This window comes from Bos javanicus, chromosome 18 (genome assembly GCF_032452875.1).
Source record: "Bos javanicus breed banteng chromosome 18, ARS-OSU_banteng_1.0, whole genome shotgun sequence".
Classification (NCBI taxonomy): domain Eukaryota; kingdom Metazoa; phylum Chordata; class Mammalia; order Artiodactyla; family Bovidae; genus Bos; species Bos javanicus.
In genome coordinates, this window is record NC_083885.1 from 32,947,267 (window position 1) to 32,968,829 (window position 21,563).

Below are 21,563 nucleotides of genomic sequence, written 5' to 3' on the forward strand. Positions count from 1 at the left end.
CACTCAGCAGCACTCAGCATTTCTATTTAGGATGGCGGCTTCCCTTGTGGCTCAGATAGTAAAGAATCTGCAATGCAGGGAACCCAGGTTTAATCACTGGGTCAGAAAGGTCCCCTGTAGAAGGGCAGAGCAACCCACTGCAGTACTTTCGCCTGGAAAATCCTATGGACAAGAGGAGCCTGGTGGGCTATAGTCTATGGGATCCCAAAGAGTGGGACAGGACTGAGCATTTAACACTTTCTATTCATGATGAGGTACTAGTTTGCCATTGATGATAAATGACATAATTTTCTTCAAAAATATTGAAGAAAAGCAGAATGAGCCAAAAGAAAATATGAAGTAAATAGCAATGAGGGTGAAGACCAGATATTCACACCAGATTTGTGAAGACCAGCATGAATGACTGACTGAAATTGGTGGTGGGGGGCCCTAGAAGGAGAGACCGAGGCCCCAAGTAGGAGGTGGTAAGGCGCAGGGCTCACGAAGACCCTGCCCCCAGCATCCCATGGTTTCTCTGCAGGAGCCTCAGAGTGACCAGAGTGACCCCTCAGATCCTGTGCATGAGGGGACTGCAAGGAATGACCATGGCTCCCTTGCAAGAGTAGAGACAGAATGACAAGGAAGAGACAAACCTCAGTCCCTACCTGGTGGTGGAGGCGAGAGCTAGAGTCCAGAAATCTCCAGGAACATAGGTCTTCCTGGAGAAGAAACTAGGTTGTAAACTCACTGGACACAGAATCCACCCTGCCTCTCTTTAGAATTCATGTCACACATCTTATGTACACCCTGTTTTATCCCAAAGGGGACCTAAGGCTGCCTGCGAGGAGGCCTACAGCACAGAAAACATGTAGTATTGCTTCACACGATAAAAGCGAGAAGAGGAGAAATGGCAGCACAGAATAATTTGAACGAAGGTTCACAGGCAGAGCTCTGGCTAAGAACTCATACACTCGCCCAGGCTGCACCACACGTGGGGACGGAAACCACGTTCAGGTGCAGGGCCACGAGCCCACGAAAGGAGAGCCCGTCCTCAGATCACAGTCATTCCAGACACTGAGGCCAGACAGTTATTTACCCCATTGGTTCTCACATGGACGACCCTGCCTCAGGCAACGAGCAACATCCTGAGAGTAAACACAGTGGAGCTGGAATTATTTGGCAGCTTAGAGCAGAGCGGGTGTGGAGGACACGCAGAGTCTCTAGCAGGTGAGGGAAGGAAGGGGTTGTGGGAGGATGCCGGCAGCACCTCTCTCCCTGGAGGATGTGAGGGCCCGTCCATCCTGCACAGGCTGGTACAGTCCTACTCTGCACTGTGAGTCGGCTTCTGCCGCTCCTGGTTTCAAAGAATAGAAGTCCTCCTTGGGTTGGCCTCTTCTGGCTGTCGCAAGCAAGATGGCTTTCTTCGAGGGCCTGTGCTTACATGGATCACCACATGAATTAGAAAATGGAGAAATGTACCCCAGAGAGGCTGAGTTAATGCACCCCGGCCCCTAACTTATAGGGCTTCAAACCCTGGCGATCTGACTTTCATTCTCACCCCACTCTGACCCCCACAGAACGCCCTGCATGAGCGAGCTCAGCCAACTTTCGGCCTCACTAGGGGCAGCTCCTTCCAGGAAATGATCGTTTTTGGCCCCACCTACCATATGATCTCACCCTTCTCGACCTTCGATCCCACTTTTGTCTCTCATAGAATGCATTAAACTCTTTTCATCTTTTTAAACTTTTCTTTGTCCTCCAAGGCCCTAACAAAATGATGACCTCATGATAATTCACCTTCCTTTCCCACCTCTACACACACACATACACACCAGCTCCTTAGGGCATCATCACTACCAACCATTCAACCCGACCCCCACTGCTTCTTGAGCATCTACTATGTGTCAGATCCTGCTCAGGACACTATAGTCCAAACATCAGGGCTGCTATCTCTGCAGAGCTTATATCCAGTGGCAGAGTTAGGAAGCGAGCATAAAAAATAAGCAGCAAACAATTAATGATGAGTGACATAGAAAATTTTAAATGGTTAATGAAACAGAATGGATCACGTCTTTTTCTTGGGACCCCTTTAAATCAACTGTGATGCTCAACCAGTATTTGATGGAATGAGAGGCAATATCGAGGGCTTCTCAGGTGGTGCTAGTGGTAAAGGACCCGCCTCTCAATGCAGAAGACATAAGAGACACGGGTTCGATCCCTGGGTTGGGAAGATTCCCTGCAGGAGGGCATGACAATCCTCTCCAGTATTCTTGCCTGGAGAATCCCATGGGCTACAGAGAATCCTGGTGGGCTACAGTCCATTAGGTCACATTTCAGACACAACTGAAATGACTTAGCATGCAGGCACGGGGCAATATCGACTGCTCAGCCATTCTGGCCTTACGCCCTAGGGTACCTCGTTGTTTTAGGGAACCATTACATTTACCTGCCACCCCCCATCTCTGTGAACTTACAGAGAGCAGAAGCTCTGCATCCCTTAAATCTCCTGTAGCACCTAGTGTATAATTATCTGCATTTGTTATAAACTTTAAGCATAGAGATGCAGACTTGAAGGTTGAAGGTCATCACAAATCTCAGGATGTAAGAGCCAACTGGAAACTCAGTGGTGCTCTAATCCAGCGATTCTTCTAACTGTGTTTAGCAGAGACTAGGAAATTCCCAGATTCCCCAGAGGCTACTGACGGGGCTGTGGTGGGTGAGGGCAGCGTGGGTGGGTGGGGTTCTGGGATCCCCACATCTTCCTCTTCTCTGTTTAATCCACGGGAGCTCTGTTTTGTCCATTTTATACATAGCAGGGGTGAGAGTAAGGGGTTTTTTTAAATTAATTTATTTAATTGGAGGCTAATTACTTTACAATATTGTGGTGGTTTTTGCTATATCTTGACATGAATCAGCTATGGGTGTACAAGAGAGTAAGGTTTTATTCACAAAAATCTGCAGGAAATTCACAGAATCACAAGGGGGAAAATAGAAAATTATTTCTATTTGTATGCTCATTAGAGCATACAACAGACAGATGAGAGAGGCATCCAGGCAGCCAGAGAGAACATATATGTGAACAGGTTAGATATTACATAGGACGCAGCGGGTACACGCAGGAAGAGGAAACAGGAGGGTATCACAACAGTAATGGGTGTGCATTCAAGGGAGGCAGACGTCTTCCTAGACCCACGATCCCCTCACTACAAGGCTTTCTTCTCTACAGCTCTCACCATTCATTCCTTCACTTATTCAATAATAACGTGTCAAGTAGTTCTATGTGCCAGTCTTTTTGCAGACATAAACACTAGTACTGAGGACCAAGTTAAGGTGGGACAGAAAGGAACGGGGAGGGAGGGGGAAGAAGGAAAGGAGGAAGCAAATGTGGATGGTATGGTAACTGCAGGGTGAGTGGGGGTCCTGACATCTCCTGCCCTCCCTCTCGTCCCCAGCACACAGACACCCATGGCTTATCCAAAGCAAACACCGAGTTACAGGGGAGGCGGGAGGGCGAGAAGGGAGACAGCTCCCAAAATAAGATAGGACGAAAAGAAAGGAGAAATGGCAGCTTACTTGGATCTACTAGACTGTCTATTTTTAGTGGCCTAAAGAAGATCCCCTCCACGACCCCGCTGGATTACAATGCAAACAGAATTAGCCTCCCGACCTTCTCTTCCAGGTCAGCTCATCACCAGGTCACTTCTGCAGCCACATCCCCTCAAACCCCATAGCCTCCTACAAGGACAAATTCTAACACGTTTGAACTGAATGTGAGTGGATGGATTTATTTCAGCCATTTTCTGCCTTTCTAATTGTTTCTCCTGAAGAAGTTTGAAGACCAAGTTGGCTTTCCTAAGTACTCAGCTTTCACTGTTTATTGCTTTGGTTGTTTTGGCTGCCAGTTAAAATGCTACCCATTTTCAGAAATGAGGAAAATGCTTCTGGCAATTAGGAATGATGCTTGCTTCTAATGGCATTTTAACATTCTAAATTATTAAAAATAGAGAAAAGGACCAAAAAATTCTGATATTGGCCAGTTCTCGGCTTCTCTGTGCATGTTTCAAGTGTTCCTTTTTTCATTAAGGAAACAGAGCACTTGAGCTTTTAACAAGCTGGCTGATATGGAATAACTGACTTGAAGTACAGGACCTTCTAGGTATGGCAAATCTTTTCTAATCCTATTCTATTTCACCCAGATTCTCAATAATAACTATATCTTTCTGCTCACCTAAAGCCAAAATTGCCTTGTTGTAATAGGACGATTTTAAAGTAAGACACAGTACACACCCTGCATGAAATTGCAGTCCTTCCCCAAACTGAAATTATGCGAATTGTAAAGCAATGTGGAAGAACATGTTGGAATTTCTCAACGTGGTTCATTATGAAACAAAATCTTCACTCCAATTACGATGATGTAAAAATATTCTTGAGTACTGGAAAGGAGGAGAAAAATAAGGACAATTTATGAGTCAGAGTGGAGGAACCGTGGGTGGTTTTTCCCCTCTCTTCTTCCTCACTTCTTATATAATGTAAAAAAAAAAGATATTATCTGTCTTAGACATAAATTTGCAATTGTATAAAGTCTCATTAGGCAACTGGCAGCATCTCTCTTGCACAGAAGATACATGAGGTGGCCACACCCAAAGGGAACCAGGAGTCTGATACTGAAATCCCTCCATCAATTTCCCGTACAGCCAAAAAAAAAAAAAAAATTCTGCCAAGAGATACCAAAAGAACCAGCCAATTTATTCCAAAATAGAAACAGGAAAATAGTTTATGATGCTAAATGACTGAATCATCAAAGTGTCCAATTAAATATTGATATCACCAATTTGGTTCTAAAGTACCCTTTGGTGTGGGAGGATGCAAGAAGGGAGTTCAACAAGTACCAAAAAGGTAGCACGATTGGATTAGAGGATTATCCCTGGAGGCCCCCCTTCATTTCATCCAGTTCCTTCATCCAACACGCACCTACTGACCACCTAGGTGGATGTGGGGCTGTGTTGGAGACTGGGAACAGAGGGGCGGACAAACTTAGACTCCACCCTTAATGAGCCCATGTCCTCCTCTAATGCTGGCTGCTCTTACCGCCAGCCTGGAGAGAATTACCCAGAAGACCTCTTGAGAGAACAGATGAGCCAGTAACAAGGAAATGTGCTGTGAGCAACACGTCAGGGGTCCTGAGTACATGTCCAGACTCTGAGGCTGTGTGACCACGGGCAAACCCCTTTGCTACTCTGTTTCCTCATCTAAGCAGGAGGTGAGTAAGCTGAATGTCTTAGGAAGCCTGCAGCTCCATTTATTCTATGAGGCAACACACTCATCTGTACTTAGGGTTTTCAGAGACCTCAAACTTAACTACAAACAAAGACTTCAAACAATCATGTTTTATATATTTGAAAGTTGCCAAGAGAGTAGATCTTAAAAGTTCTTATCACAAGAACAAAATATGTAACTATGTGAAGCGATCCATGTTAACTGAGTGTGGTGATCATTTTGTGGTGTATCTATATATCAAATCATTATATGGTGCACCCTGGGCTAGGACAGCGTTATATTTCAATTATATCTCAGAAAAAGGGGGAGGGAGAACCCTAAGCCAGAAACACTAGAACATGGAGAAAACATACGGCACTCTCGTGCCCATGAAAGCAAACACCTACCCAGTAGGGAAGAGAAGGAAGGAATTCAGGGAGTTAGTGATTGTAATATCCATGGAAAAGTTTTGGAGTATTGCAATCCTGAGTTCAAATCCTCTGCTTTGTGATTAAATGTGACTTGGAGTGAATGACTCAACTCTGTAACTCTGTCAGTTGCCTGATGTGAAAAGTGGTGTGTCGAATGCCTACCTCACTGGAGTGCTCTGAGCAGGAAACGGGGTGGTATACTCAAGGAAACTGGTGCCACTCTGGACACACAGAGGGAGCTCAATCAACTCTACCCCAAGTTAAAATGATGAGTTAACAAGAACAGAATATACTGGAAACTCCCACTAAGACTGATTTGTGTTCCCTTTTCTATTCCCAGCACCTGGCATAGGTCAGCCACAGAGAAGGTGCTGGGTGAATAAATAAATGTTAAGGCTGATTAACTCATACTGATTGGAAACTCTGATTGGCAATTATGTATATATGATTAATTAAAAATGAGAACACAGATCGGTTATTACTTTATAACTGCAGTTTGTTGGGCGGGTGGGGGGGGGAGTATCTTTCAAAATGTGAGATAAAACGGTGCTGAAAAGGTCACAGACCCCGGGATGCACCAACAAAACCAACCTCCCACATGGCTTCTGAGATCAGCAGAGGCAGACGCCAAAGGCATGAGTCACGGCCCAGCAATGAGGCAACCGGGACCCGCTGGAAGCGTGTGCTGTCCCAGTAACCGTCCCGAATGAGCTCTTCACTCATTTGAACACACAGTTCAAAAGGTCCTTTGAGTAATGCCATGGTGCCCTTTGGCAGAAGAGAGGCAAACAGAGCTGGCACCAAGAGCAGAAAATGTGAGCACCCTTGCTCACGAGAAAGTGCTCCAAGTAGAAAATGAAAGGAGATGGATGCAGGGAAAACAGCAAGCCTGTTAACAATACCCTGATACACAGCACAGGACTGCTCCCATAAGCAAAGCACCAGCATAGCAACGAGGAACATGCCAGCCTGCATTCAGGTAGCTGCACAACACACACACACACACACACAGGCGTACATGAATCCACACACATGCATCACACATGTATCCACATGCACAAATACACACCTCAGGAAGTAGAAAGGATTCTAAAATGAGTCCACTTTGAATCACAGTGAACCAGCCTTTATGATCCATTTATTATGATGAGCGAGGGCGAATGTAGTGGCTCCCTGTAAGTAGGTCAGGCACCAATTGGTAGTCAACTCCACAGGCCCAGGAAGGTTTAATGAGCAGGAGACCAGACAAAGACAAAGATGGAAGGAGTGCCCCAAGTGCATGTCCCCAGGCACCACAATCTGGCAACGGGTCCCAGCTCACACCAGCTCTCTCACCGATGGGCCAGAACAAACTTCCCTAAACTCCTAAAATAGGATCATCAGTTCAGGCTGAGCCTCGGGCCCTGGCTCTGACAGCAGGAGCGCCCAAGCCGGAATTAAAAACCAACCTCAAATCAGCTGGAGGTCGGGAGTAGCAGGTACAGAAAAAGCGCACATCGTACAGAGCGGTCCGGAGGGGACAGCTGCGATAGCCCGGGCGGGGCGTAAATAAAACCCGCACTAAGCTTGTGTCCGCCAGAGCCTGTTCCCTTTGCCGGGATCCCTGTGCCATCATTCCCGTCCCACGTCCGGGCCAGCCACTGCGGCCGGCACCTGCACGGGAGCTGGCTGATGGAGAGGCCAGGCGCGTTAAATTCAGTGCCTACTCACTGCACCATCGCAGAGGTCACCGCGCAGGCGCTGGCCGCCTAGAGTCTTCCTTGAGAGGCAGGAGCCGGCCGCAACAGTCCATCTCCAAGGTACCTTCCCTCCTCGATCCCAGGGCACCTCCCACGGGGACTCCAGAGGCTGAAGGGCCGTGAGAGGGTGCGGCCCAGCTCTGTACTGGACAGTGGGGAGCGGCGGCTGGCCCGGGCAGCCAGAGAGGCGGCCACTATCCCTGGCACCGCCGGCAGCCTTGTGAATAAACCACTGTGGCGAGACACACACCCACTGCTAATGAGTCCCACACAGACACCAGCCAGGGAGGCCGGAGCAAGCAAAGACAGGGGCGGGGCAGGGCCACCGGGGGGCCCACCTGGGCTCACAGGTGCGGCCAGCATGGCAGGGGAGACTGAAACACGTGTCCTCCCCTCCAAGGAAAAGCATCTTTGCCCCGCCCCACTCCTGGCCTAATTAAAAAGAAAATGGCAGCCAAAATTTTAGGCACATTTTTGAAAGGCAACTACTATCGTCTATTGCTCTTGTTTCATTGTTTTAAAGAGCGTTTTAACATAAAAAATGTAAAAAGGGACAGATTTTCCAGGCTAAAAAGACACTTGGCAATCTAATAGTTGAACACTGAAGGAAAAGAAACCTGCATAAATTTGCTTTAGAACTTTGAATACCATGTAAATTCATCTCCCTCCCCCCCCACCCTGCCACTATTTTCTTTGTAGATTTGTTAAGTAGTAAGGAGAGCAAGGAGAAGGCAATGGCACCCCACTCCAGTACTCTTGCCTGGAAAATCCCATGGACTGAGGAGCCTGGTGGGCTGCAGTCCATGGGGTCACTAAGAGTCAGACACGACTGAGCGACTTCACTTTCACTTTTCACTTTCATGCATTGGAGAAGGAAATGGCAACCCACACTAGTGTTCTTGCCTGGAGAATCCCAGGGACGGGGGAGCCAGGGGGCTGCCGTCTATGGGGTCGAAGAGTCTGACACAACTGAAGCGACTTAGCAGCAGCAGCAGCAGGAGAGCAAGCTCTGGAGCAAGTTGTCTGGATCTGAATTCAACCCCTGCTAGTTACTACTAACTGGACAACCTCAGACAAGCTGCCTTATCCTCTGTACCCCTCCATCTCTTCATCTCTAAAGTGGAAATAAAAATGGAACCTCTCTCATAGGGTTCCTGTATAGATGAAATAAGTTCATTCATGTAAAGCATTTAGCATACTGCAAGCCCTAGATGAACCTTACCTACTACTTTGATCGTTATCAGCATCATTAGTATGATCCATGTTCAGGAGTCAAACTGAACTCGGAGTTTAAATGTTTGGGTTATAATAGTCCATTCTTTGTGTATAATCACAGTTATGGAAAATCCAATAATATAGAGGTATGCAGACCAAAATAGAAACAACTCAATGCAATTTCACAATAAATCAAAGCTCCCAGAACTTCTCTAGCCTTTTCTCCCACCCTCTCTCCCAAGGATCTAGAAGGGAGAAGACTGAGGATGTCCAGGTACCTTTAATTTAAATATGTATATATATTTAAAATATTGTATTAAATATTGCTCACATTGATCACTGCATTTGGAGCAAACTTTAGACCCTGCTGAGTGACTCACTCACTTCATCCTGGCCCTGGTCTTGGCTGGGAGGTACTGGGGAAGTCACATTAATTATAGGAACAAGGGATATTATTAAAATGCAGATTCTCCTCCAGTAGGTGTGGGGAGAGGACTGAGGCCTCCTGAGGCTGCTGAGCTTGGGACATGGGGAAGAGGAAGTAAACACCTGAGCTTCATTTCCGTGTGTCTCTTCGATGCCATGGTTATTTTCAGACAACTTGGAAATTCTTGCATTATTCATAGGAACCACTGTTGTAAAATCTGAAGCTAAGTCCTTGGACCCAGAGGCAGGGAACACTCGTTGTTTTGTTCTAAATCAAACAAACAGAATAAAGCAAATACACACTGACTCCCAGTGACTGCCCTTTGGGGCGTTCATTTAAGTTTCTCTTCCCCTGGTTCCTCTGCCTGGATGTGGAAGCAGGGACAGGAATGTCACTGAGGACAGGACAGGGCTGTGCATCAGTTAGCACTGCAAAAACACCAAGGCTCCAAAGGGATTAAGCTGTGATAAGCGTAATAAAACAGCGCTTGTTCAACATACCCACATTAACTGTCTTTCAATGCCCTGCAGTAAAACTCCAGGGAGGGACAGGAATACAGCTGGTTTGGACTTAGTAACCTGGGGTTCAGGAAAGCCTGGCATGCTGCAGTCCCTGGGGTCGCAGAGTCGGACATGACTGAGTGCTGAATGAACAACAACCTGGGTTCAGAGGACCGTCCCCTCACATGTTAGCCCTGTGACCTCGGGCATGTGACTTAACCTCTCTGAACCTTCTTTTTTATTTGGAAAGTGATCCTAACAGTGTCTACCTTACAGGATTGTTGCAGTGAGATAATTCATATAGATTTATGCATGATACATGAAGAATAACATTACCTTTCCTGAAGTCCAAAAAAAAGCACCCAAGCACATAAACATTAGTAAGACGCTCCCATGGACATACCCTTGTAATTTTCACCTCTGTTTCCAAGCCCAAGCCTTCCTCAGAGTGTGTGTGTTCCAAATAATATTCTTCCTAACTGTTATACAAAATAATGCAGAACTTATTGTGGTGATATTAAAGTGCCTTCCATCCTGGGGTGGAAGAAACGGTTAATATTCTTTATTAAAATGCTGATGCCTGGGAATATCCTTTCAAAAGGAAGAAAGCACCCCTAACCACACACACACACTTACCATTCTCCTCCCTCACATCTCACACCCTCGAACACAGAGCACTGTGTCCTACACATGGTGGATCCTGGCAAACATGAGCAGACTGACTCGACAGAAGGATAAGCTTGCCTGCCTGGTGATCTGCTCCTCTCTCCACCATTTGGGGGTGTGTACTGCCAGACTGGTCTGCCAACCTGACTTGACTAAAGGGATGGAGGGAGAGAGGACTGGAAGAAATGGCTGTCAGCCATGCCTTCAGTTTTCACCAAGGTCTGGAACAGAATATCAGACAAGCTTGCTTGTCTCTGAATGAGACGTAACAACTCAGGATGGGGATTATAAGAATCCACATGTGACAGTGGCCACTCAGACAACACTGTCCAAAAGCCCTCACCCGCTCTCCATGTCGGGGGAGGGGGACTCTTCATCAAATCCTACTTATGGGACCATCTGTGTCCCTGCCCATGTAAACAAGCCCCTCAGCTCTCATTCAAGCGTGGCTGCAAATTTCCCTCTTCTGGACACTTGCTCCAGGCTGTGGGCCACTGCAAAGAACCTTTCTTCCTTCAGGGATTTCTGTGTCTAAACAGGATTTATGGTGATCCTTTGGCAAGGATCTTTGAATCACTGGCTTTCACAGTATAGCCAAAAGGGTATTTCAGGAGAATCTACCTCTAACAAGAAATATAGCCCTACAGATTTATCTCTTTTGATGGAACAGGCACAGCCGTATCCTCCCATGATACTGTCCCTGGACAAGGTGCTACTGAAAAGCCAGTGAAACCACATGGCATCGAATGGAACAGCTCTGTCCCAAATAGCTGTGTGACCCCGAGGCAGCCACTGAACTTCTCTGAACAAGCAGTCTTGTCTGTAAAATGGAAATGGTTAGGTCTTCTTCACAGAGCTGTCACCAAGGTTAAATTGTGGCAGTGAGATCATTCATAAACACATACTTTAATATGACACATGAACAATAACATTATCTTTCCCAAAGTCCAAAAAAAAAGCACCCAAGAAGTTGAACATGAATAAGAAACTCGCTGGATATACACATATTTGTCATTTTCTCCTGGTGTAATTGAGCACTTGGTTTACCCCACACCTAGTTCATGGTGGGGGCGGGGAGGGAGCTTTGAATGTGTGTATGTGTGTGTGCTCAGTTCTGACCCTATGAGACCCTACGGACTGTAGCCCACAAGGCACTTCTGTCCATGGGATTTTCCAGGCAAGAATATTGGAGTGGGTTGCTATTTCCTCCTCTCCAGGATCTTCCTGACCCAGGGATTGAACCCTGCATCTCCTGCATTGGCAGGTGGATTCTTTACCACTGAGTCACCAGGGCAGCAGTACCTAATATTTTCAGTAAAGGAGGTATGCCAAGAAAGAAGGGGCATTGACTGACTGCCTAGAGCTCTGCCTTTGAGAAAGGCTGTGAGTCTCAGGTCCTCAGCAGGATGAGATTAGTGCTCCTGTGCCTCCGAGCATTTGCCAACAAGATGCCTTCCCCTGGAGGTGCGGTAAATTGTCTTTCAGATAGAGGAGCACAAATCCTGCCTCACCACTCCAGCACTTATTAAGCTCAAATTTCGTTTGTACCAATTCTAGACAATTTTCTTTGATTTATCTCCTACAAACCCCTCTTCCAACTCCTGCATCCCAGCTTGAAAGGCATGGCTGTCTTCACTTGTTCTTTTCTCTTTTTACAGGGTGATGCAAACAGACCGAAAAAGAGAACTGTCCTTCTCTGGGGCTCACTGAGCTGTTTTTCCACCTGCAGAAGCCATCAATAACCTCCGTCAGTGGCTCACAGCCTGGGAAAATGAAGGATGGGAGGAGAAATAAGAAAGGGAGACTACTAGCTCCCTGTGATCCAGCTCATTCTGGGAGAGCATGGTATTTCTAATCCTGCAGACACTTGGGAAGAGAAGTCTGGTCAACCCTGTTTCTTAAGGGGCAACTAAGCCTCAAGAGAGTCTAATCAATCTCCAACAGGCATCTAAGTGGTATCAGGAGCATAAATGTGACGCAGACCTGCCTGACTGCACATTCCATGCACTTTCCATAATTCCAGGTTATTTCTAAGTGGAAAAAATATCCCCAAGGTTCTTATTCCTCAGCAAACACCCTATGCAAAGGTCATGATGAAGCCAAGACACCAGCAGGTGTAACTTCTGACTCTACCATCCCAATATATGAAAACCTGAAAATCACTTAATCTCTTTAAATGTCAGTTTAAGAAAAAATGTGTATAAGCACTTTTGTTGATGGTTACACAGGGGTAAAATGAGGTGATGGGGCAAAGAGCCTGGCATGATATAGAAGCTCATTACATGTGTGTACTTTCTTCCTTGGCTCCAGAAGAAAATATTTGTTACCATAAGGTGCCTGTGGCAGAAACGTGAAAATTTAATGTAAAAAGGATAATTAATAACAATGAAACTGAAGCTATCGCATAGGCTAATTATACACATGGTACTCGAATGCAGAAACACAATGCCAACAGAGAAAAGAAAGGAAAAATAAAATTAGCAAATGCTCCATCTCATGCCCAACATATCCTAACACGTTTCTCACAGTCAAGACAATGAAAAAGTGAATTATGAGGTACCATAAAAGGAACTGTACAGGTTTTTGCAATCAACACAGTGTGCTTAAAGGGGGAAATCCTTTTAAATATTAAGTCATTGCACAGCTATAAAACTCAGCAATATCAAGTTTCCCAAGCATTTGATGGGATCGATTGATAAAACGGCTTTAACATTATATCATTCACTATTCTGTTCATCTTCAAGACTTTGCAGCATCTTACCTCTTCGTATCAAGGATAAAGCCGACTCTTTCCAAATATTTTCGCTTCAATTCATGTTAGCCAGAAATGCATCTGTACGTTCTCTGTGTGCTTAACACCCACATTCACACCATTCACAGACATGGAAACACAGAGACATTTAGTTCAAGTGCTTCTGAAGCAGAAGGTGGCAATTATGTTGATCCTCTGATTCTCGGACTATGATCACTGGCTTGAGAAAACCCCACCCCTCCCCCAGGAGATACATCATCACTGAAGGCAAAATCATGGCATCGTCTGTTCATTCTTCTGGAAATCTCGTCCATATCTATATCTAGATATAAATACAGATATATATTCCGACAAAATATAAAAGTCAAAGAAACGTCCCCAACACTGAGAGTGAAATCAAGAGAGCTAAATTGTGTGATGGTGTTTGTCTACAAGACTTTGCAGTTTCTTGCCCTCACTCTGCTGTTTCCATGTGTAGAAAAACAATTCACAGATCCCTACTAGGGAGTAAATACACATGTATTTATTGAGCTCAAAACCTCTGCCTTCTGCTTGAGACATGTGATACATTAGCTTTCCTGATGGGAACAGGAGCATTTACGATAGCAGTGGGACAGAATGTGAAAGAAAGTGAAAGTGAAGTCACTCAGTTGTGTCCAACTCTTTGTGACTCCATGGACTGTAGCCTACCAGGCTCCTCTGTCCATGGAATTTTCCAGGCAAGACTACTGGAGTGGGTTGCCATTTCCTTCTCCAGGGGATCGTCCCAACCCAGGGATCAAACCTGGGTCTCCCACACTGCAGGCAGACACTTAACCATCTGAGCCACCAGGGACAGAATATCTTTAGTATTAGCATCAGCAACAACACTGTCCCTTAGTATCCGAGGGGGATTGATTCCCCTGGCCTGCTGCTGCTGCTGCTAAGTCACTTCAGTCGTGTCGAACTCTGCGACCCCATAGACGGCAGCCCACCAGGCTCCCCCGTCCCTGGGATTCTCCAGGCAAGAACACTGGAGTGGGTTGCCATTTCCTTCTCCAGCGCATGAAAGTGAAAAGTGAAAGTGAAGTCGCTCAGTCGTGTCCTACTCTTAGCGACCCCATGGACTGCAACCTACCAGGCTCCTCCGTCCATGGGATTTTCCAGGCAAGAGTACTGGAGTGGGGTGCCATCGCCTTCTCCGTCCCCTGGCCTACAGATACCAAAATCCATGGATACTCCAGTTCCTTACATAAAATGGTGCAATCTTGACATATAATCTACATACATCCTTCTATATACTTCAAATCATCTCTAGATTATTTATAATAATATAATGTAAATGCTATGTAAATAGTGGCTGGCATGCAGCAAATTCAAGTTTTGCTTTTTGGAAGTTTCTGGAATTTTCCTCCAAGTATTTTTGATCTGCAGTTGTTTGAATCCATGGATGCAGAACCTGTGGATACAGAGGGCTAACTGTATTTCATATTATACTATGACTGTAATAAAGGCATTGAGAGTCCCCAAAGGAAACCATGGACTCTCCGATTAAAATACAGTTTAAAAAATGCCCTGTCACACTGTAAGAAATGGATATTTTCTTCCAGAACTTCCCAGAAACTTTATAGGATGGTGTTATCAGTCTGAAAACGTACAGAATTCTAGTCTAATAATCATTTTGATGAACAGCCCATCAGGCATTTATCAGGTGCTGCTTCCTCTAGGACTTTGCACTGGTGATCATGAGGCAGGTAACAGCAGATGCTTCCATGATGGGATCCAGAAATCAGTCACTCAGAAGAGTTCAGAGCCTCTTAGCACAGGGCAGAAACTGAAGGAATAAAGCCAAACTAACATTTGGGAAATCTGTGGCAGCTGACTGCCTGACCTCAAACAATGTGTTATTCAGCCATTTTTTGTCTCCAAGCTGAACAACAGTTTCAAAACGAACACCCACATGTGTGTTAAAAGTGACATTACTCCAGCCCAATATGCCTACATTATTCCTAAACTAGGCGTGGTCTGAGTCATGCAAAGTTACAAAAGTAGGCCACTGCATGAATTCTGACAGAGCCTTTCACTTGCAGAGGGATGGTAACGTCATTCAGGTAGACACTCCAACTGAGCATGATTTATTTACTAGTTGCTGGGGGTACCGAGGCGTATACAATAGGTCTCTTCACTGTCTGCACAAAGTCTACAGTCTATTAATAATTAGTGATCATTAATAGATAACCAGGAGGAAAGAACTGCTGCTGTAGGAACAGTTGGTCAGGAATAGCCTCCCCAACATATTTATTAAAGACGAGGAAGACTTGAAGGACGAGAAGAGTTAACCGTGGTAGTGGTGGGGAGAAGAGTATTTTTAAGTATGGTAATTTTTTGAACTACCATTTTTTTTTAGTCCTCTCCAAGATGTTTTCTGAAAAGTAATTGTACATGCTTTTACTTTGTGTTATGAAATGTATCTTACTCTGTGTATGCATGCGTGTCTTCCCCAAACGGCATTCAGCTCCAAGTCTTCCAGACTCGGCGATTACATTCTGACGCTTAAACTCCTTTGTGCATGGTCTGAAAGTGGAAAGCCTTTCACAGCCTGGCATCTCTCACCTTTCTTGATTCAGCTGAGTCCTGTGCCCTGCAGAGTGCGTGGTCCCGTCACACCAGATCACCTCCATCCCTTCAGCCTTCCAGGTGTGTTTATGCTTCTGTCATCTGCACAACACGCACTCCTGAAGGGCCTGAAACAACCTTTCCCTTTTCCACAGGGCAAATTATGTCTCAGTCTTTAAAATCCACCTCTTTTCTCCAGCTTTCGCTGCCCGACTCATCAAGTGGAATTAATTTATCAATCTCCTGTAAACCTCTCTTTCCTTTGTGTAATTCTCGACTCACATTGCATTATGATTATCAATTCATTTCTTAGGTTTTATTTATTGATATTTTTGTAATTACCAAATAACACGTGCCTGTGAAGTCACTTTAGTCATGTCCAACTCTTGGCAACACTCTGGACTGTAGCCCGCCAGGTTCCTCTGTCCATGGAATTCTCCAGGCAAGAATACTGGAGTGGGTTGCCATTGCCTTCTCCAGGGGATCAACCCGTGGGTTCGATCCCTGGGGATCAACCCGGGGATCGAACCTGCGTTTCTTATGTCTCCTGCATTGGCAAGGTTCATTACCACTAGCACCACCTGGGAAACCCACCAGAGAATGCATATTTAGTGTCAAAATTTTGAGAAATAAAATGTATAAATGAGAAAATAAATATTTCCTTCCACTATCCCCCCCTTATTAAACACAAGTGAAAGCTTTCTTCTACTGCACCTGACCTCAGCACTTCTAAAGATTCTTCAGGAACTCTGCTATTAAAGGTAACTGCTATTGCCAGTTAGGATGTTCAACAAACTATGTAACCATTCAACATCCTACTCGTGGACTATTTGGTAGTTTTAATTTTTTCTTATTATAAATAACAAGGCAGCAAACAATTGTGCATTAATCTCTGTCTATATACCTGTGTATTCTATTAGAAGAAATGCTTACAAGTAACATTACTGGTACAAAAGAGGTTCTATTTTAAAGCTCTATGTACACACTGTGGATTATTCTCCAGAAAAGATGTTTCAATTAACACACCACAAGTAGGGTGGAAATGCCCATTACACTCCCCTGTCCCTTCTTGGTAGCAACTGCTCCACCCATATATATTTTTTAAAAGGTGCAAATGCAATGTTGCTTGAGTTTCTCTTTCTTTAAATAGCAAACACAGTTGAATTTTTCATGTGAGAGTTTGTGTGTATGTGTGTGTACCATCACACGTACAATTCTGGGAGTTGTATGATTAGGGGTGATGGTATTTTTTTCTTATCCCTTTGCAAGAGTTATTCATTCAAATATTAAAATACTTCTTTAGATCATATCAATTTTGAGTATTTCCCAGATTTGCTCTTGGGTCAAAATTTTGCTTGTGATATCTTTGATGTACAAAAGTTGGCAGTTTAACCTGTCCATTCTTTACCCTGTGATTTTTTCCTTTACGATTGTTTCTTCACATGCCTTGCTCCCTGATGTACCATGACCTCCATTAGGACAAGTGTCCTACTTTATGCATCTTTTTGTCTCCAGCATTTTATGGAATGACAGAGTCCAGGACATAATCAACCCATAAATCATTGCCAGATAGAATTGTATTTTCTTAGTAAAACTCGTCCCTCAAATGATTTGCTATTATATAGGAAAGTGCACATGTTTACAATTTATATATACTGAGTATATTTCATATTGAATATACATATATAATTTATACTGAATATATATCATATTGGATAATACTGCACATATATGCACCTCTCTATATTCACTTCTCTATTATTTCTCTTAAATACTTAAAATTGGTATGAAAATTTAATGGCATTGCAAGGATGAGCACTCAGTGTAACGGTAGTGCTAGGATGGGTCACACAAGATAGGGAGGGTGAGTGTCCACTATCGACTGCAATATAATAGAGCCGATTTAAATTGTGGATGACTTTGTCTATCGGAGTAGACTGGTGTTTGCCAGATAAAACCCCAGAACGTCCCCAAAGGGAGCCTGGGCATGTATTTTGGATTCTCTAAATCACACAATCTTATCACTCAAATATCTTCACCCTGAATATATTCGTAAATAAAACCTAAAATCAATTCGTGTTGAAAACGTAGATGTGACTTGTAGTGTGAATACAAAATAAGTTCAAATAAATGTCACAGAAAGCCTACATAGCATTCCCGAGAGTGAGGGGAGCAAAGGAGATGGTGGTGCTGGTGACCCACTCTGGTCCACGCACCACACCCAGGGCTTCCTCAGTGCTGCTGCTCATTTCAGTCTGAGTTCAGCTCCCAGACTCTCCCCTTCCCTTCCCACCTGGGCAACATTCCACTCAGAGGCTGTGGACAGGAGGTCCCCACCCCCTGCAGGAAACCACAGGGCTGCTTGTCCACCCACATCCTTTTCAGGAAGGTTCAGCTTCCTGGGCTGTGCCAGCTTACATGCCTCCCAGTGGCATCCAGACATCTGGCCCGGTTCCCAGCTGCACTGAGCTCTGGGTGACAGCTAGGAAACTCACCCTTTAGTAGGTAATAGCTATGTAGACAGGAATAGGCAGGAACGCGGGCCTCTCCCAGTGTGCTCTGCTGCCAGTAGGATGGTGTAGACCAGTGAGCCCCTCATCATAAAAGGGGGAACAGCTAGAAACAAGTCCCAGGCAGTGTCTGAGCAGAGGTGAGGAGCATGCAGACTGCAGCACTGGACAGTCACAGAGCCACACTGGCTTCCCCTTTGCCCCAACATCCACATCCAAAACCCGCGTTTTTCCTTGTGTGCATCCATGCCAGTTGCTCCGTCATGTCCGACTCTTTCAGACCCCATGAACTGCAACCTGCTTGGCTCCCTGTCCGTGGAATTCTCCAGGCAAGAATACTGGAGTGGATAGCCATCCTCTTTTCCAGGGGATCTTCCAGACCCAGGGATCGAACTAGATCTTCTGTACTGCAGTCGGATTCTTTACTGCCTGAGCCACAAGACAAGCCGCCTTCTTTTTCTTGCCTCAATCCAAATGTGAAATAAAAAGTCCAGATTCAACTAAATTCCAGGAAAAACAGGCCCTCTGGGAGGAAAGAACCATTTGATAATAAACTTCTAGCATCACCTTCTTATAACCATTTATTTAGTCAATCATTTATCCATCCATTCATTCAAAACTTAAGCACCCAATTAAAAGCAGGCTGTACAGGGGATATTAGAATGGATTTTGGCACTAGGGAGGTCTGAATTTAGTCAAGAGTCAACCATGTCGGCTTGAAGGTTTGGGCAGGCCCCTTAACTGCTGTAAACCTCCTCTTCCCTGCCACACAGGGTAGGAGCACTGCAGGGGGGTCAAATGAGAGGGCACACAAGGGCACATGTAGTAAGCATGGCCCAGACGACTGCTCCCTAAACAGGAGGTACTTTTTAAAATTTTTTTCTTTTTACATTTTTTTGGCCGCATCATGCGGCATGTGGGATCTTAGTTCCCCGACCAGGGATCAAATCTGTGCCCCCCGCCTTGGAAGTCTTAACCACTGGAGTGCTAGAGAAGTCCCTAGAAGATCCTCTTTTAACAGGAAAGAACACCATACATGTGTTTTGAACGTGTCTCTCATGAGCACTGCTCCAAATGACTTGATCCTTAAAAACAGGTCCCTGAGAGCTTACTGTTTCTATTTTGACAAGTAAGACACCAAAGCCTCTGAACTTTGAGGATCCACTTGAATCACCCAGCAGCAACTTCTCATAATTGGAGTTTGGGTCCAGGTTTGTCTCACTGCCAAGCCTGTGCTCTTTCCAACGTACCTGGCTTCGTGGTTCAAATCTTGGCAGCGAGATGCAGAAAGAGAGAGAGGACATAGGGACCAATCGTGACCAATGATCACGCCCAACATGGTGTGTCTGACACTGAGCCCAAGCATCACAGTGGCACCAGCTGATCTTACAGGCCAGGCCAGGGGTCACTCTAAGTCCTGACTCATTTGATAAGTTGGGCCTTAAAAGCTGAGTCGTTGGCATCACCAACTCAATGAACATGAGTTTGAGCAAGCTCTGGGAGTTGGAGATGGACAGGGATGCCTGGTGTACTGTAGTCCTTGGGGTCACAAAGAGTCGGACACGACTGAGGGACTGAACTGAATGGAACTGAAAAGCTGAGATGGGTATGTCTAAATGGTAAGAATGGTAAAGGCTGGCTAATGGTGAAAGACATCCCAGGACAATGGAAAATCCAGGACAATGGAAATCCCACACCTTTCCCACGCAAGCCATAATGGCAACTGAATTGTAGCTGAGGCAGGCTTCTCTTCATACAAAGATTCCCGTAAATCAATGGCAAGGCGATGACAGAACTGGAATATCAACACCCTCAGCCCCCTTAGGCACTGGGTGCCAGTGGTCACTAGCATCATGGAAAGAAATTACAGACTCTGTGTGCCTCCGGGGGGGAGTTTCACACCTAGAAAGTAGTCTTAGCAATGAACAAAATAAACACAAAAATTGAATATGGGTGTGATTAAGATTCATCCAAGATCCAGTTTTCAGAAGATTAAGAGGACAGAGCCAAACTCCAGAGCAATGGTTCTCAACTGGTAGCAGTTTTAGCCCCAAGGGACACTGAGCAGTATCTAGAGACATCTTTGGTTGTTACAACTGGCAAGGGGCTGCTGTGGGCATCTAATGAGTAGAGGGAAGCTACTAAACATCCTAGGATGCACAGGACAACACCCCCAAGAAAAAAATTATCCTTCTCCACATATCAATAATGCTGAGGCTGAGAAACCCTGTATCATAGGATAAATGATTCCATTTCTTCAGTGACAGGGAATGATGGAAGCACCTACAGACGGAAGTAAATGGAGAAGGACTATCTAAAGATAAAACAAGGAAAACAGGCAAAACTAAATTGCAGTGTCTGGAGATGAGATGGCGATCACCATACAAGTCAGAAAAGCAGTCACACTTCTGCAGAGGGACTGCCAGTTAAGTTTCTCCCTCCCCCTGGGGAGTGATGGTTTAGAGGTCCTCTCTTTGGACAGTACACTCAGCTGCACAGCTGTCTTTGTGTTTTATCTATTATAGCTAACAGGAACAGAGTTTAAAATTATATTAACAACAAAATTAAAAAGCTTTTCTTTTCTCACTTTGGCTAGGAGTTAATTGGCTTATAGCTACAGAATTTTTTTTTTAAAGCATCACTTATTCATCCAAGTGCATAATTTCTTTCTCCATGTTTCCCACAGGTACTGAAAACCTTGTTTCTAACCTTGCCCACCCCTGTTGCTTATTTCTAGAGAACACCAAAGTCGCACAGCAGGCTGAAGCAGCAAGTAGAATAATCAAGCATGGGTGCCCTGAGGTCCGGAGAAGGCAATGGCACCCCACTCCAGTACTCTTGCCTGGAAAACCCCATGGGTGGAGGAGCCTGGAAGGCTGCAGTCCATGAGGTTGCTGAGGGTCAGACATGACTGAGTGACTTCACTTTGACTTTTCACTTTCATGCGCTGGAGAAGGAAATGGCAACCCACTCCAGTGTTCTTGCCTGGAGAATCCCAGGGACGGGGGAGCGTGGTAGGCTGCCGTCTATGGGGTTGCACAGAGTCGGACACGACTGAAGTGACTCAACAGCAGCAGCCCTGAGGTCAGATAACCCAAACTGTCACTCCATTCCACCATAGTTTACCCAAGCTCTCTGACTTGGGTCCCTTCTCTGTAAAACAAGGTAAGTAACTCTACCTTCTTCATGGAGTTGTTGGGAGCATCAGAGGAAGGATTTTGTTCATGATAATAAGCATAATTACCATAAACAATATTATCGTAGACAAAATAACTTACAGTATATAACTAGATTCTGAAAATATTTAGCTCTTTAAAAACTGAGCCTTGATTAATCATATACATGTCTATTCAGCGAGTGCTGAACATGTGCTGAAACCCTCTGAGGCTGAGGACACAGACAGGTCCAGTCTCTGCCCTTCATCTTTCATAGGAAGACCTGAGATTCCATTGCTGCAAAGATTCACTCAGTTCCGTTTTATTACTGAAACTCA

General features: G+C 45.1%; 1 protein-coding gene across 2 annotated transcripts in view; it reads right to left on the reverse strand.

Annotated features, from left to right (window-relative positions):
• The window catches only part of CDH11 (cadherin 11), a 154,308-nt gene that overhangs the window by 102,495 nt on the left and 30,250 nt on the right, over positions 1 to 21,563 (reverse strand). The window contains exon 1 of one of the 2 annotated variants that reach the window (XM_061387411.1): positions 7,377 to 7,602. The exons of the other annotated variant lie outside the window; for it this stretch is intronic. The gene's annotated coding sequence lies outside the window, so the exon portion shown is untranslated. Of the gene's footprint in view, positions 1 to 7,376; positions 7,603 to 21,563 lie in introns of those variants that run through there. 2 annotated transcript variants of the gene reach the window in all.